The sequence below is a fragment of the Elaeis guineensis genome, chromosome 15 (assembly GCF_000442705.2).
Source record: "Elaeis guineensis isolate ETL-2024a chromosome 15, EG11, whole genome shotgun sequence".
Lineage (NCBI taxonomy): Eukaryota > Viridiplantae > Streptophyta > Magnoliopsida > Arecales > Arecaceae > Elaeis > Elaeis guineensis.
The window spans coordinates 38,339,174-38,354,982 of record NC_026007.2 but is presented as its reverse complement, the minus strand read 5'-3'; positions in this window follow the sequence as shown (position 1 = coordinate 38,354,982).

Here is a 15,809-nt window from a genome sequence, read left to right as displayed (position 1 = left end):
TGAAGATTTTGGTTCTTGGCCAGATGCTTGACATCTGTGGGGCAATGGTTTGATTTCTTTCCAGTGTGTACCTAGGGCTCAGGTTTGAAGTATGTAAGGTACGTACCAGAGGTTCTGGTTTTAATCTTTGTGAAATTTGATCTCTGTGAATATGCTTATTTCGAAGTGTGTTTTATAGTGCTAGTGCTTATTTGGATTTCTTTTTGTGAGTCTGACACTTATGCCGAGTGAGGCTGGCCAGATTGACAAATCTCATTCCTTTTGGTCTACGGCTTGGGAGATAAGCAAACTGTTCTGTGACATACAGTTCTCAGCTTCAAGAAGGAAAAGTGAACGGTTAAAACTTTAATATTTTCGGAATTTCTACAGCTAACTTCTATCAAGGCATGCGAATTCTTCATCTGATATGCTATTCGTAGTTCTTAAGCAAACAAAGCATAAAATAAAATTCAGTCAGGGTAGTTATGCCCTTTGTCAATATTGACTTTCGCACTCTAATCCAGTCTTCCCAAATGCAGTCCAAGGTTATATATATATATATATTGAATCTTAAGAACCAAGGCTAATCTGGGCATGCCTAATGCTGTCTAACTAATCTATATTGGTTCAAATGGTTCTTTTGAATCAGAAAAATGTCATATCATGATCATCTTTCTTATTTTGGATCTATTGTACAAAAAATAAGGAAGGGTGGATGAAGATCATCTAATACAATAACGGGATGTTTGGTTGGAGGGAGTGGGGGTCTAAAATCGGAATGGGTGACTCTCATTCCAACCGTTTGGTTGGGAAGAGTCCCGTTCCGATTTCGATTCCGGAGTGGAATGGAAATGGTTCAATCTACATAGAACTCAATCCCTACTCTCCTCTATGGATTCAGATTTTCATTCCAATTCCGATTCCAATTCCGATTCCGGTCACGAACCAAACGTTTCAGGGGATTTGGCCATTTCGATTTTGATTCCAAGCCATTCCAATTCTTATTCCCATTCTGATTCAGATTGCGAACCAAACACCCCCTAAGAGCATACTGGATGTAGTCACATTGTCCTTTTAGGGCCTTCAGTGAAAGATGCATGGCTCTATGATACAACAAAAAATTAACAAAAGGAAATAAGTCATGCAATGTTATGAAGTTTAGAATGTTTGAGAGTAAAGCAAGCCAAACTAAATATATGTTGCTCTAAGGATATGGGTAATCTATTTCTTAAGCCTTCTCTTAGGGAGCCACTGAACCATGTTTCAAGATTCTTAAATTTTTTTCCTTATTGGCTGTTAATCACTACACCTTTGCTCTCATGCTCCTGGCACGGCACGACACAGCTTGCACTGGCACAGCTTAGTTTGCCAGCATGGCACAATTTGCTGAACAACAGGGACCATGTTTCTGAGAAATCGAAAGATACTTATATCTTTTAACCCCCTAGCAAGGACCAAATCCATTATTATAGTTTCATTTTCAGGCCACCAACTTGTATGCAATAGAGCCCACTAACTTAAATCAACAACAAGCCTCAATGGCCTTATTGTACTCCACAAATCCTCTTCCATCTCAGGCAAATGTATATTTCGTTTATTATATAAATGCATATATGTTGATCTGAGAATGGTTGCACTTTTGTTGCTTTAGACTTTTTCCTAAATTCTAAGAAGGTAAAAACGGACACGTGTGGATGCATGTGACTTTTGATGGCAAATCACATGTCTTAAAAGGCGGATCCATTTGGAATTGGCTTGGGTCAAGGGTCAAGCTGATTTATTTGCAAACCTAACTGTAACATAATAGTTCTATTTTTTATGAATTTTGAACTCGCTGGCACGGTATAGTTTTGCACTGCATGACACAATTTACTAAATCCGAACAGGACTTCTGTTCAGATAGCTTGAAAAAGGTTAGAGAAAATATCATAATTATATAGAGAATATATGATCCACAATATGTGTAGATGTTCTCATGATAACTACTCATTTTAAGTATCTATTTTATGTCACATGGACTATACAGGAAGCAAGAAGAGGATTCATGGCCCCATGAAATGCAAAGATATTTGGAGTTTACCACAAGGTGTGCATTTGCCTATCAAAATAAATGAGTTGGGACAGCCGATAGGAAATTATGCTTCTATGTTTTCTAACTTCTTTGGCACAATTGCTAGAAGGGGTGAATTGACACCAATAAACTATCACGACTGGAGGACCATGTTAGATAAGAAAGAGAAGCATATGTGGGAAATAGTCCTAGTATTAAAATGCTCCATATCTTACATATTTAACATTTTTTTTTTTTTTTTTTTTTGTATAACTCATTCCTTCTCAACGCATTACAAAGTAATTATAACATCAACCCATTTTCTTATGATTAGGTTATAGAATTAAGTCTTATAAAAATGGAAGGACTAGAAAGTTCATTTGAAAGCTAATCTTGATCCATCTCTATATGTTATCCAGTAGCATAATATCGTGCTCGACTAGAGAGTTATTCTTAAACAATATGAAATTTTGGTGTTATTTTGGAACAATGATGAAATTAAGGTAAAATACATAACTTATTTTCATAATTTCATTATCATAATATCATAAATATGTAAATTGACTCCAAATGTGCTTGTTACTAAAGGTTTGTTTTACATTTTAGACATGTAGTTATAAAACATAAATCTAGACAAAAAAAGTAAAAGTTTAGCTGTAGAAAACACAAAAAGCTTTGCAATCGTCAGCAAGAAGCAGGTGACTATGTAGCCTCCTCCATAGATATAAAGGTGTTGTGACATGTTACATATTTACCAATAAATACATATTTGATTACTGAGAATCCCAGATTGTAGGCTTCAAAGTAATTTGATGGCAAGCCACTTACATGGATAGAGTTTTTCATTCTTACCCACTAATATAAGGATAAGACTTCTATAAATGATATAGCAACATAGATAATTGTTCACCTAAGGATTTAACTTTTCACTTCTTTCTTTTAAATTGATTTTTAAATTATTAGCTATAATCATCTAAATTATTGGTTTTCCACTTCTGGATTAGCTACGTGAGATTGCTATCCAAAGTCCAAAGTTAATAGAAAAATGCAACAATCATGGTACAAGAAAAAGGTGGGCACATTTGAATGGTAAGATTGGATCCCTCACTTGAGAACCATTGGGTTAAGAACAAGAACTGTGCTAAGACCATAAGGAAGGTGGTAAAAAGTATTGAGGAGATTCGTGCTTTGAAGCAAGAGCTATAAGCAACCGAAGGAAGAACTCCAAGAAAAGTGCACAAATGTACAGCAAAAATACATGGATATGGAGCAGAAATACTCCATGGTGTGGGTTCAACTTTCTTCGCTCGTATTGATTGTGCAAGAATTGTACGAATCAGGCACCCACAAAGCCGAGTTAATAACGCACCCCCCTTACACAATAAATTGCTAGTCCTGAAGTTTGTGTGAAAAATTTTTTATACAATATAAAATTAATGTTGTATTTATTTTGATTCTTTGGTCATTGCATGTAGCCAATTGATGTATCTAGTGATCATGAGGATTCAACAATATATCCTCTTGGCTCGACATTTTAGAGTCATCTTATTCCAACTTATTATGTCATATATTTAAACTTGCAATAACTAATTTGTATTATCTATTAGTTCAGATTTTGAATCCTTACATACTGTTACATATTTTATTTTAATTTTATTTGCTTATCATGCATCATCACTATATATATGGCTTTAGTGAGTGATGATATAAATTGAAACCATTTGTTATAATTGAAACCATTTGAAGCACATAAATCGATGATATAATTGAAACCATTTGGTACACATGCTGCAATTAAAAAACTAATAACAATATTTTTATATTATAGATAAATATAGCAAAATGACAAAGTTACATCATGCTTCTTCTCTTAAGGTAAATAGATCTTACTTTGCATGATTTATCTTGAAAAATCAATTATCCAAGATATTTTTTATTATTTTTTATACTATTACATATGAATTTCTATTTGTAAGAAGGAAACAAAGTTGTGATAAAGAATTTCAAAATGCCTCATCTTAATGTGGCACTTAGGACTCTTGTAAGTAAAGATGAAAATCAAATTATGGGAAAGAATGCATTTAGGCCTCAAATGTTGATATGGTAAAAATAGATAATGAGTCTCTAATAAGATCTAATGGATATTATAGAAGAGTTAGAGATGCCAGCAAATATTTCATGGCCTTCAACTTTTATAATAAACTCATTAACATAATATATCTTATAAATTATTTTATTATATTATATGAAAATTATATAATCATGATCTAAATAGTTGATTTATTTTTATTTGTATATCACACCTACTTCAGCATCAGATGAATTCCTTTGGATATTAATTTTCTTTTTTATTGTTCTTTATATAGTTACTAATGAATTATGACAAATACTTTTAGTTTGTCACTTTTGGGGAGTGTATGTACTTTTGCTTTAAGATTGCAATTTACATTGTCAATTTGGTTTGTTGGATGCTATTGATGTTTCCAAAAAATCCAATTTAGTAAATGGAAGGCCATTGGTAGGACCACACTTGAAGGAGAAGATCTAATCTTGATCCAAGATGACTACTAAACTCAATGTGGACCACTTGACCACTATAGGTAGGGTTGGATAGAGTCTAAAGCAAGATCTGCCACATTAGGAAGCCAACTCGAAACTTTCAAAGGCCATAACTTGATCATTTGATGTTCGATTTTGAATTTTTGATGATCTTTTGTTTTTGAAATTGGATATTTTTTTGATATCTACAACATGACGCCACCCTATCATGGGGTGGCGCCTCTAGCAATCAGGATGAAATTCCTTCGTTTGGGCTCCAAAATAGACTGGTCAACTCAATTTTTTTTTTTTTTCGGATAAGATTTTGTTCGAGCGTAGCTTTCAATCCTAGAAGAATTCGATAGAGCGAAAGAAAGCAGTTTGATGTAGAAGTCGAAATCTATCTTCTGAAGTATTTTAGTTTTTTTTTAGATTATTTCTACTAGATACGTGTATTTTAGGTAAAAGAGTCTCTTTAAAATAAGCAGAGAAATCTGATCCAATTTGTATTAAGACAGACCTCATTTCCTCATTCTTATAAATAGAAGGTATATATCTCATTTTTAATCACTGAAAAGAAAATAAAAGAGTAAGAAAAGGAATTTGATCTTTACTTTCAAAAATTTTCCTCTTCTTCTATCATTTTCTTTGAGAGATCCAAGTTGAGCAGGTTAAAAAAAATCTTCCTTCTCTCCAATCAGATCAAATCTGTACCTATTGTCCTGATCATAAGGAGAGAAGAAGAGATTGAAGTTCACCAGAGCTAATCTAACCAAGGGCCCTCCAATGCTTAGGTTAGACAAGGGTCTAGGGAATAGTAGGAGGAGAAAGAAATGACCAAAAAAGTATATAGAGAGAGAGTAGATAGTATGTATGTATTTATTTTGTGATTCATACATGGTATCTTAAGCCTCCTTCATAGATGAAGAGTCTTTGTTCCATTGGGGTTCGACTCTAGAATTCAAAGCCAATTGGAGAGCTATCTAAGCTTTCTTTATATGGATCAGCCTATGGACCCAATTCTAGTAGAAATTGGTTCCCTATTGTACCCTGTGTCAACTCATGATTGGCAAGTCTAATTTTGGCCGCATCACATGCTACCCAACTTCCAAGTTCAAGCCTTTTTCTTTGGCTTAAGATAAGGAAGTAGATAGGTTGTCGGAGAAGATGAATTTATATCAAATTTTGGAAATGTTGGTAGGTTGTCAGAGAAGATTCCTTAAATTCAACAAGACAGTCGTTGTATGTGACCACCCAACCAATGACAAGCTATCACATGTCCCTCTTCTGGTCGGGAAGTCAATAAAGCATGGTTTCTCTAAATGATCTGAGCCATTAGAGCTTCTATATAAGGGAGGCGACACTCAAAGGCTTAGCATCATTTGCAAAAGTCTCAGTTCCCATCCAGTTGGCTTTAGGCTCAAGTAGCTCACCATCTGTTACTTAATCTCACCTCCCTTTCAACTAGACTCTTTTCCTTTAGGTCTTTCTAGACCCTCTCTTATTTTGCTCTTACTTTCAAAAATGTCCAATCCTCTTACCTCGACTTTTCCTTCTAGTTGTGGTTCTTCCTCTCCCAAGTCATCTTCGATAAATGAAGTTGCTCAACCCATCCTTCTAGTAGGTCCAAGTGTCAAGTAGGGCACCTTAGGTCTTGAAGTATTTAGGAAAACCTATTTTATTCCTTCTAATTATTCCCTTAGGTTGTCTCAGTCTTATGAGAATGTATATGTTTCTAGCATGTCAACTTTGCTCATGATGAGCGCCTTCGAGCAGGGCTTAGGTTTCCGGTTCACCCCTTCATTTGTCAACTTTTAGATTAGTATAAATTAGGTCTTGCTCTTCATGAAAGGCAATCATAGAGTTTTTTGTATGCATCATTATGTACAGTGTACAAACTACGATCAAGCTCTTCTGAGCTCGACTCATTTTGAAATAGAACCCTTATGAGCATAAGTGGTGGTATTTCTCGGCTCAAAAAGGGCTGCAATTGATCAAGGGGCACCCTTCAGTTGTACATGACTAGAAGGGTCGCTTCTTCATGTTAGTCAAGCAACCATGACAATTAGCATGATTTGTGCAAAACTGAGGAGCTTTGTAGATCGGTACCCTGACTAAAGTAGTGAAGATCGGAAAGCACTAAAAGAGTTATGCCATGCTGAAGTTGCTTCCATGTTATGAACTTTTGGCCGAGCAGACTCTGGTGAATGCTGGCTTGAGCTGGGCAAGCCCTGAGCATGGTGGGTTATTACAAATGGTATTGGAGTGAACTCAGTTATGGTTCATATGGACCAAAAGATACTATAGCATAGACCTATTTGAGTTGATCATGAGCTAATTATGATGTTTGTAATTAGATTTGTAGTATTAGTGATTGGATTTGAATAAATTTAGACTATTAGCTTAATAAGGATGCCATAGCTTAAACAAAGAAAGTATGGGAGAACCTATGCAGGTGTATATTTAGTTCTACATCAACTATGTACTTGATAGATTTTAAATACTTATACAGAATGAAAAACCCAAATAACACCTCCCAACTAGTCTCTTCGGGTGAGGTCCTTGATTGTTGCATATAGGATCTTATAACTATTTAAGATCAACCATTGGATATTGATCAAATGATTTAATCAGTTTATATGATTCAAATGTTGAATTCAAATCTAATTCCTATTGTTTATATATGTTGAGAAATAGAAGAATCTAGCTTATAGCAATAAAAATTTAGCTAGTACAAAGTTGGAGTTGAACGAGCAGACACTAGCTTAAACTTGGCTCATTTAAAATTTGAGCTAAGGAATTTGGCTTGAGATTGATTAGTTTGTTAAACAAGTGAGCCAATTTCAAGCTAAACTATGAGCCGTATATAAGCTTTCTCATAAATAGCTTGCTTCTTTCCGACCCTAAAATCCTTTGTATCTCAAGTTATATGCTTATGTCGGTTACATAGTCTTGATAAGTATTGAATTTTAGTATCTTGAATTCGACCCATAGCAGCGAAGCCCATAGCAGTGAGGCCCAAGATAGAAAAACCCACGACACGCAGGCCTAAAGATGCAGCCCCCAGATGTGTCGGCATGCGCGGCCTAGCCGGACACGTAATCTGCACACGGTCCAGGATGCGTAAGGCATGGTCCAAGCATGCGCCTCACATGGTCCACTGCATTTCACATGGACCACGTGGTCCAAGAGGAAGAGATGCAGTCCACATAGACACTTCACGCAGTCTATGCACGGTCCATCATATGGAACACATGATCGAGTGGCTGCAGGAGCTTGCGGGCATGATCAGATGATTTGGATAGGTTCTGGAGTCCTAATAGAACTTTTTGTATGTCTTGGATGCAATTTGGACTCTAATTTAGGACTTTTAAAGGGGCAGACGGCTGTGGAGTTTTAAGAGAGTGGCTGGTAGCAGCAGAAAGTCTCCTTAGAGGTTATTTTGAGAGCTTTATGAGGGTTTTGTACTTTTTATTGAGAGAGAGATTGACGTATGAGAGTTGAGAGAATGTGATCTCCTCTTATAATTTATTTTTCTCTCGTGGTGAAGCTTGCATGTCCTGTGGAGGTAAGCCTTGAGCCGATCTACATTATTTGATTATATCTTTTATGCATCTCTCTTCTTCCTTCCTCCTATGGTATCTGCATCATTATCAGCATTTACGATCTTGGGCGGAGATCCGTATTCCACACTTATGAGGGATGCTCTCAATAAGTGGTATCAGAGCATCAAGTTGTTTGGATTGTAGTGGTGTTGATCGATGTTCGAGAAGATAGAGAAAACAAGCTTAATCCAAGTAGAGATCAATCGATATGATGGGAAGAGTAATTTCTCCCTATGATAAGCGAGGATGAAGGATGTGCTCATCCAATAAGGGTTGATTGATGCTCTCTTATGTGAGAAAAAGCTGACTACCATGGAGGAGAAAGATTGGAAGCAGCTCCAGATGCAAGCAGTGAGCACGATTCATTTGCACTTGACGGATAATGTGGTGATCTATGTGCTTAGTGAGATTTCTCCGACGGTGATATGGATGATGCTCGAGAAGATGTATATGGCAAAATCACTCATCAATATTCTCTTCCTCTGGAAGTAGTTCTACTAGCTTTGAATGAGTGAGGGGCAGAGCGTGCAAGAGCATCTTAGCAACTTTCAGAAGATCTTCGCTGATCTCCTCAACATTGATGAGAAAGTTGAGGAAAAGACCAGAGCATTGGTCTTCTTTCATCACTTTCCTCTTCTTTTGAGTCTTTGGTGACTACTCTTCTTATGAGAAAGAGCACCATCAAAATGGATGAAATTATTTCTATACTTCTCTAGAATGAGATTCTCAGACAGGAGAATCGAGCTTTGAGTTCAGACGGTGATTTGGCTTTGGCGGTACTTGAAGGTGGTGGTGGTAAAGGATGAAGCGATAGAGGATCATAAGGTGGGCGGTCTAGGTCCAGATCCAAGTCGAAGGACTTTAGCAAGATCAGATGCTACCGGTGTGATGAGTTGGGGCATCGAGTCAGAGATTGTCCACAACTCAAAGATTGGATGAAGGCTACTGCGGCGGTGGTCCATAGTAGCGATACTGATGAGACTGATGATGTGCTTATGGTCTCAGATGAGGTATCTACTTCTTTCCCTCAATGAATTTTAGATTCGACATGTTTGCATCATGTTTGTTGTAGAAAGGAGCTATTTGACTCCCTAGAGAGTAGTGAGGGTACTGTTCATTTGTCGAATGGATCAAGCTGTGCGATCAAGAATATTGGGATAGTCAGCTTACAGATACATGATGGAGCAGTGAGAAAGATGGGTGAGGTCCGATACATACCCAGCTTCAAGAGTAATCTGATTTCACTAAGCAGACTGGATTCAAGCAGCTATAGATGGAGAGCTGATGATGAAATCCTGAAGGTTGTGCATGGTAGTGAGATTGTTATGAAGGAAAAGAAGTGTGGAGAACACTATCTCTTGGCTGGGAACTCAGCATGAGATGGAGCTTCAGGTGCCAGTAGAAGCTCAGTGTGAGGTGGAGCTTCAGGTATATGTGGATTGGGTACGAGATGGGAGACTCAGAAAGATGACAGACAACATCGCAAAATGAAGTTTCTATTGCCATAGGAGGCCATCTTGAGCAGATCTCAAGTCAAATAGGTCACAGCACATGATGGAGATGGAATCGAGCAATCTGACTCGACTCTTATATTTTTTCATCCATGAGTAGCCAAACATTTGCCCCAAAGCATGGGGTTGAGATCATTTAGAAGCTCTTCAAGTTATGTGGAGGCCGAATGTCGAGTCTAGATGGAGATTGTTAGATTTTAGTGTCTTGAATTCAACCCACAATAGCGAGTCCCAAGACAGAGAAGCCCACAGTGCGTTGGTCCAGAGATGCGGCCCTTAGGTGCGTAAGCCTGCAAGTACAGCTCATAGGTGCACATAGCCTGCAGCCAGACATGCAGTCCACTGCATGGTCCACGCTATTAGATGAGTACCCTAGAAGTCAATTATTGGCTGACACATTTTATATTTTCAAAGCTTATCTTTGTACTTATAATATTAATAAAAAAATTTTTATTTCAATCATATTTATGTGTCCATGATTTATCTTAAAAATTAACAAAGATGATTTCATATATTCTCAAAGATGTTGAAAATTTAAGACATATATTATTAGTGGTTAGTTTCTAAATGCTCCCGATCAAAAGATCGTCACGAAGGACAGTGATCAATCCATTTAAGATTGATGCACTATTCACCTCTCTTATGGATAGATGAGTCTGTTAGATGTGTGCCCTAGTTGCCAGATCAGCTGACACATTCTTGTACAGATCTAAGGGCAAACTTGTAATTTTGACTATAAATGAATAAAAGGGTTATTCTTCTATCACATTGTGTACATTGTGTCTGTGATACATCCTTTGAGATAGTAAAAATATAAATTCATATTTTCAAGAGTTGAAAATTTAAGGCATGAATTTATATAACTAACTCATAAACAACTCCTGACCATAGGATCATCACGAGGATGGTGATCGATCGAAAGATTGGTGTACGATCGCTTCTTTAGAATAGATGTATTTTGAGTCTACAGTGTGGAGACACCAGAGCGAGAGTACAGGTATTCGTTGAGAACGAGAGTACTGAGCGTGACCACTTCGAGCAGTTATAAGGAAGTCTACCTTCTCGTCGATGACTAGCTCGATGCTGCAGTTGTGTGTCTAGTTCTTTGATCTGAGGTGCATCGACAGTTCACCTTGAGTCTGTTATAGTTTGACTACACCATAACTCGATCTCTTAGTCATTCGGAACTCTGAGGTGTATGTTGGCTGTGGCATATTCATTGTAGGAACTAGGTCGCACCAAGATGGGATCTATCAACCTCGATAGATGATAGGAATAGTCCTATGATAATTGAAAGATTGAGTCCTTAAAGCCTATGGTCATGGCAGAGTGAAATAATGGAAAAGAATTTTTCATTAAGATTTCACATCGGACTCGGATCGATCGATTAACTCATATGACTGATGTTGGGTTTGACGAGTTCATCTTAACCCTAATTCAGTCGGGACTCATGATAGAGGAACTCAATCACACAGGTAACTGCACCGAGAGATTCATCTTTAGTTCTGATAGGTTGTCACCACATACTGCTAGGTGTCACTGGTGGATTTTGGGAGCAATTAGAATGATATTGATAATCGATCATTCTAATTGTCTGAATCAGAAGAGTTCTGGTCCATCGAAAGGAGTTTCGATGATGTCGATGATGAGATCACGACATATCTCATTACTATATGAAATTGAATCTAACTGGGTCACACAAACAAGGGTTAGGGTCTGGATGTCATCAATTGGGCTAACTCAATTGATTTGGATTAGATCCAATTAGGTTTAAGAAAATCATGCTAGCACACGATTGAGCCTAACTTTCTCCTCATGTAATCTTTTCTATCTCTACTGAGCCAAATATGATTTGACTCATCCAGAGAACCTTGGAAAGATTTCTCTCAGTCTAAATAAAGCTTGTCCAGCTTAGAAAAGGCTTGTCTTAATTCATGAGATAAATTTAAGACAACACCTACTAATTTCTAGCACCTACCAATTTTATTTTAGGACATCTGTCAAAAGTTGACATATGAGTCTTAAACTGAAGAGGGTTCATTAGAGGATTTTTGTAGAGTGTCCACATGCCAAAACCCAATTGAATTGGGTGCCATAATCAGATTATGGCATGAGTCCAATTGGATTAAAGTGGGCACCCCAAATGGATAAAAACCAAAGAGTCCTGATAAACATGGACTCTTTAGCGCCACCTTGATTGAGCTTATCCATTATTGGTGCCAACTTAAAAGAGAGGGTGGGGTTTTTATTTGATGTGATCAGATGACATCACTCCATCAATCAAAATTTTTCTAGAATTTATTGAAATTTTCTGATAGGTTGAATGATGTGGCACTGCGCAGCATACAGGGTCTATATAAATCCTGCTGCGCTTAGAGTTTCGTAAAAAAAATTATTTTATGCATAAAATCCAATAGTTGCCACCCCCTCCCCTCTTCTCTACATCCTCCCTGCTCTCCTTCCTCCCCTCTTCATGTCTAAAGAGTTGGACGTCCATCTGGCAAAGATCCAAGGCGTGGTGATGCCTAGAACAGAAGGCTGCAGGACATCTTCGACAGGCTGCTCCTCCAATTTCAGAAGAAGTTCTGAAGCACTTTCAAATCAGATAAAGATCTAATTTTTGGAGTGTAGATTCATGAGGAGAAGATGTTCTAGATCCTACCTGAGTGGATATCGGTAGAGGCTAGGTGCTTGCGTGGCTACATCAGAACCTCGGGCTGTGTAGAGATTATCTACAAGATAATCAGATTACCCTTGAGGTACTTCTTCTTTCATCATAGATTTAGATTTAATTTTAAATTTTAAATATCAGATAATAAAATTAGATCTAAAAAATTAGATCTAAAATATATAGGATAAATTTTTAAAAATTATTTCACTCCAGATTTGATGAAATCTGAAAGATCCTACGTAGAAAAAATGTTTCTCCTCCTTCAAGTGGTATCAGAGCCAGGTTGTTGGCTCTATTTCAGATCTAATTTAGATTTGATTTTGATTTTTATTTATCTGATATTAAAGATTTTATATGTCACATCAGATGTGATAGGATCTGAAATTAAAATATTTAAAAATTAAATCTAAGAAGATCTAACATGCATAAGATGCATGACTAGACTAGGATTAGTTGAATCCATGAATGGTCTTAAGTTTTATATTTTAATGAGATTAAAATATGAATTAAATTTAATTTATTCTCTATTTTTTTGATATTATAAGTGTTATAATCAGATCAAAAAATAGAAAATAAAATTTTAATTTTTTATAAAATTGATCTGCAGCATGCCTAGACTAGTTGTAGAATTGTTCTAGTAACTTATCTAGAATAGATTTAATTTTGAATAGTTTAATTTAAATCTTATTTTTTAGATATTACATGTAATGTATCAGATCTAAAAGTATGTTAATTAGATTGATTTTTGATACATGAGATGTATGCAAAGCATGCATTAGTTAGATCTTAAATTGTATATGTGATATGTTAATTTAGATCTAACTAGTTTTGTAGTTGAATTTATATTTCTGATTAAGGTGTTCCTAATGGCCGTCTGATTATAAGAATAAAGTAGGGTTTTAAGACCCTCTCTTCTCATTCAATGGGGTGTTCATATGACGTGTAGGAGTGCCGCGCGTTCATCCTTAATCAGAAATCAAAACTTACTTTTCTGCATAACCCTAGATCCTGAAACCCTAGGATTTATTATACATGCTTTGTTTATGAACTTAAACTTAATTAATGAATTAAGCTTATAAAATTAAGTTAGGTCTAAAATTAAGAATTTCAGATCTAAGATATTTTCATAAAATTGGGTTCGGACTTGGGTAGCTCAATTAGGTCTAGCGGTTGATCAAACTGAATCAAGAGTTGGTTAGGTGGGATCATGAAAGCTAATAATTGACCAGCCTAATAGGATTAAGTCTGGGTCAAGGTCGAATCACATTTAGATGTGACTCGATCAAGTTAAGACCTAATTTGGCTCAGTGGTTAGAGCTTGGATTGTAGGCTAACCCAATTAGTTCTGGTTCGATAATTTGGTGTCTAAGGTAAGTTGAACAGATGCGACCAATTGATTTTTAATTGGGAGCTACTCGACTCGAATGCATTTTTGTCGAGTTAATGGCATATCCCTCCCACTGGTCTCACTTATCTGGCCATATGTGTCGACTCAGTTCTGATTAGAGGTGGCTAACAATTCGAGCTAACCCATGCCACTAGGTTAGTCATAATTATTATGACTATGTCAAGTCAAGTTTAATGAGACCTAAATAAATCTCTCTAAAAAAAATATTAAGTCTAGGTCTTCCACCATTGTGGATGTGCGGGCCCTTTCCGGGATTGATTATTCTCGGCTGGTTACAGTGGCTCAGTTGCACCGGGAAGATGCAACCATGTCCATTAGGCATTGGATGCTACGGATTAGAGGATGGGTTGGGCTCAATATTTCGGATACGGTGAGGGATCCAATCAAGAATCTAGTTCGTGCAAATGGTGGGTTTGACTTAACTAAGGATTGGAGCAATATCCCGAACACGATGAGCTTCATGAATTAGAGACCAAATTTTGGATGCACCATGATTAGAGAATCATTGGACAAGAGTTGTCCACTCATCAGTTGACCCATCATCAATAACTGTTAGGTGAGGTGATGAGCCAGTTGGTGAGACCGCACCACCCACTAAAAATCACTGATCACGGAGATTTTCACATCTCTACCAAAGGAGTGTAGGGATATAAGAAAATAGTGAGAGCCTAATTTGTTTAAAAATAAAAATCCTAAACAAATTGGTTGAGTCTGATTACAAAATCTAACTAGAAATTTTTGACTCTCTACAGGAAATATGTCTGCCTCAAACCTCCTAACCAAAATTTTAGACACCCATAGACTGACTGGACCCAATTTCAAGGACTGGTTGAGGAACTATAGAATTATTCTGGATTTCAAATAATTGACTTATGTCTTGGACCAGGACCCACCTACCATGTCAGCACGTCCGACTGCTGAACAGAGAGCGTTTCTGAAAAAGTGGACGGATGATGATAACAAAGCAAGGTACTATATGTTGGGTGCAATGTCTGATGACTTACAGCGCCAACATGAGAATATTTTGACTACCCGTCAAATGTTGGCTCACCTACAAGAGCGGTTAGGTGAATAGAGTCGCGCGGCCAAGTATCAAGTCTGTCAAAGACTTTTTAAGGCTAAGATGTATGATGGGCAGTCAGTCCAAGATCATTGTTTGACAATGATCAAAGATCTTGAGGAGCTTGAGAAGCTCGATATCATCTTAGATAAGGATTTTCAGATTGATATCATCCTTCAGTCTTTGTCCGATGCATATGGTCAGTTCATCATGAACTTCCATATGCATAAGATGTAGTGTATCTTGGCCGAGTTAATGAACATACTGGTTATGGCTGAGCTTTCTATGAAGGGTTCAAAAGGCTCAGTTCTTACTGTGGAGTGGACTTCTTCCAAGAGAAAATCTTTTGGAAAGAAAAAGAGGTCTGCGAAGAAGCAGAAGGTGGATGGGAAGAAAAAGAAGCGGAACTGTCCTCAGTACTTGGCCACCTTGAAGAACAAGAAGGATGGTCCTTCTGGAGGTATGCTCATTTTAGAATCTAATCTTACAGTTTCTTCTACATCCAGTTGGGTGCTTGACTCTGGTTCTAGTACTCATTTGTGCACTTCTATACAGGATCTTGAGGAGAGCAGGAGGCTGAGGGATGGGGAGATAATCCTACGCATCAAGAACAGAGCAAGAGTTACTGCTGTGGCTGTGGGAACCTACCATCTGTGATTACTGTTAGGATTAAATTTAATTTTAAGAGACTATTATTATGTACCTGCAGCAAGTAGGAATTTGATTTCTATTTCATGTTTAGCACAAGAAGGCTATGTGATTAGCTTTCATAAGGACCATTATAATATTTTTTTATGAAAATAATAAAGTTGCAAATGATTTTCTTATTAACGGTCTCTATCATCTACATATTGATGTATCTGTATTTAATATTGAGTAAAATATGAATGCCATATGAATTAAAAGGCCTAAAGATAGTCTAAATGATAAGTATATGTGGCACCTAAGGCTAGGTCATATAGCGGAAGACAAGATTAACAAATTGAA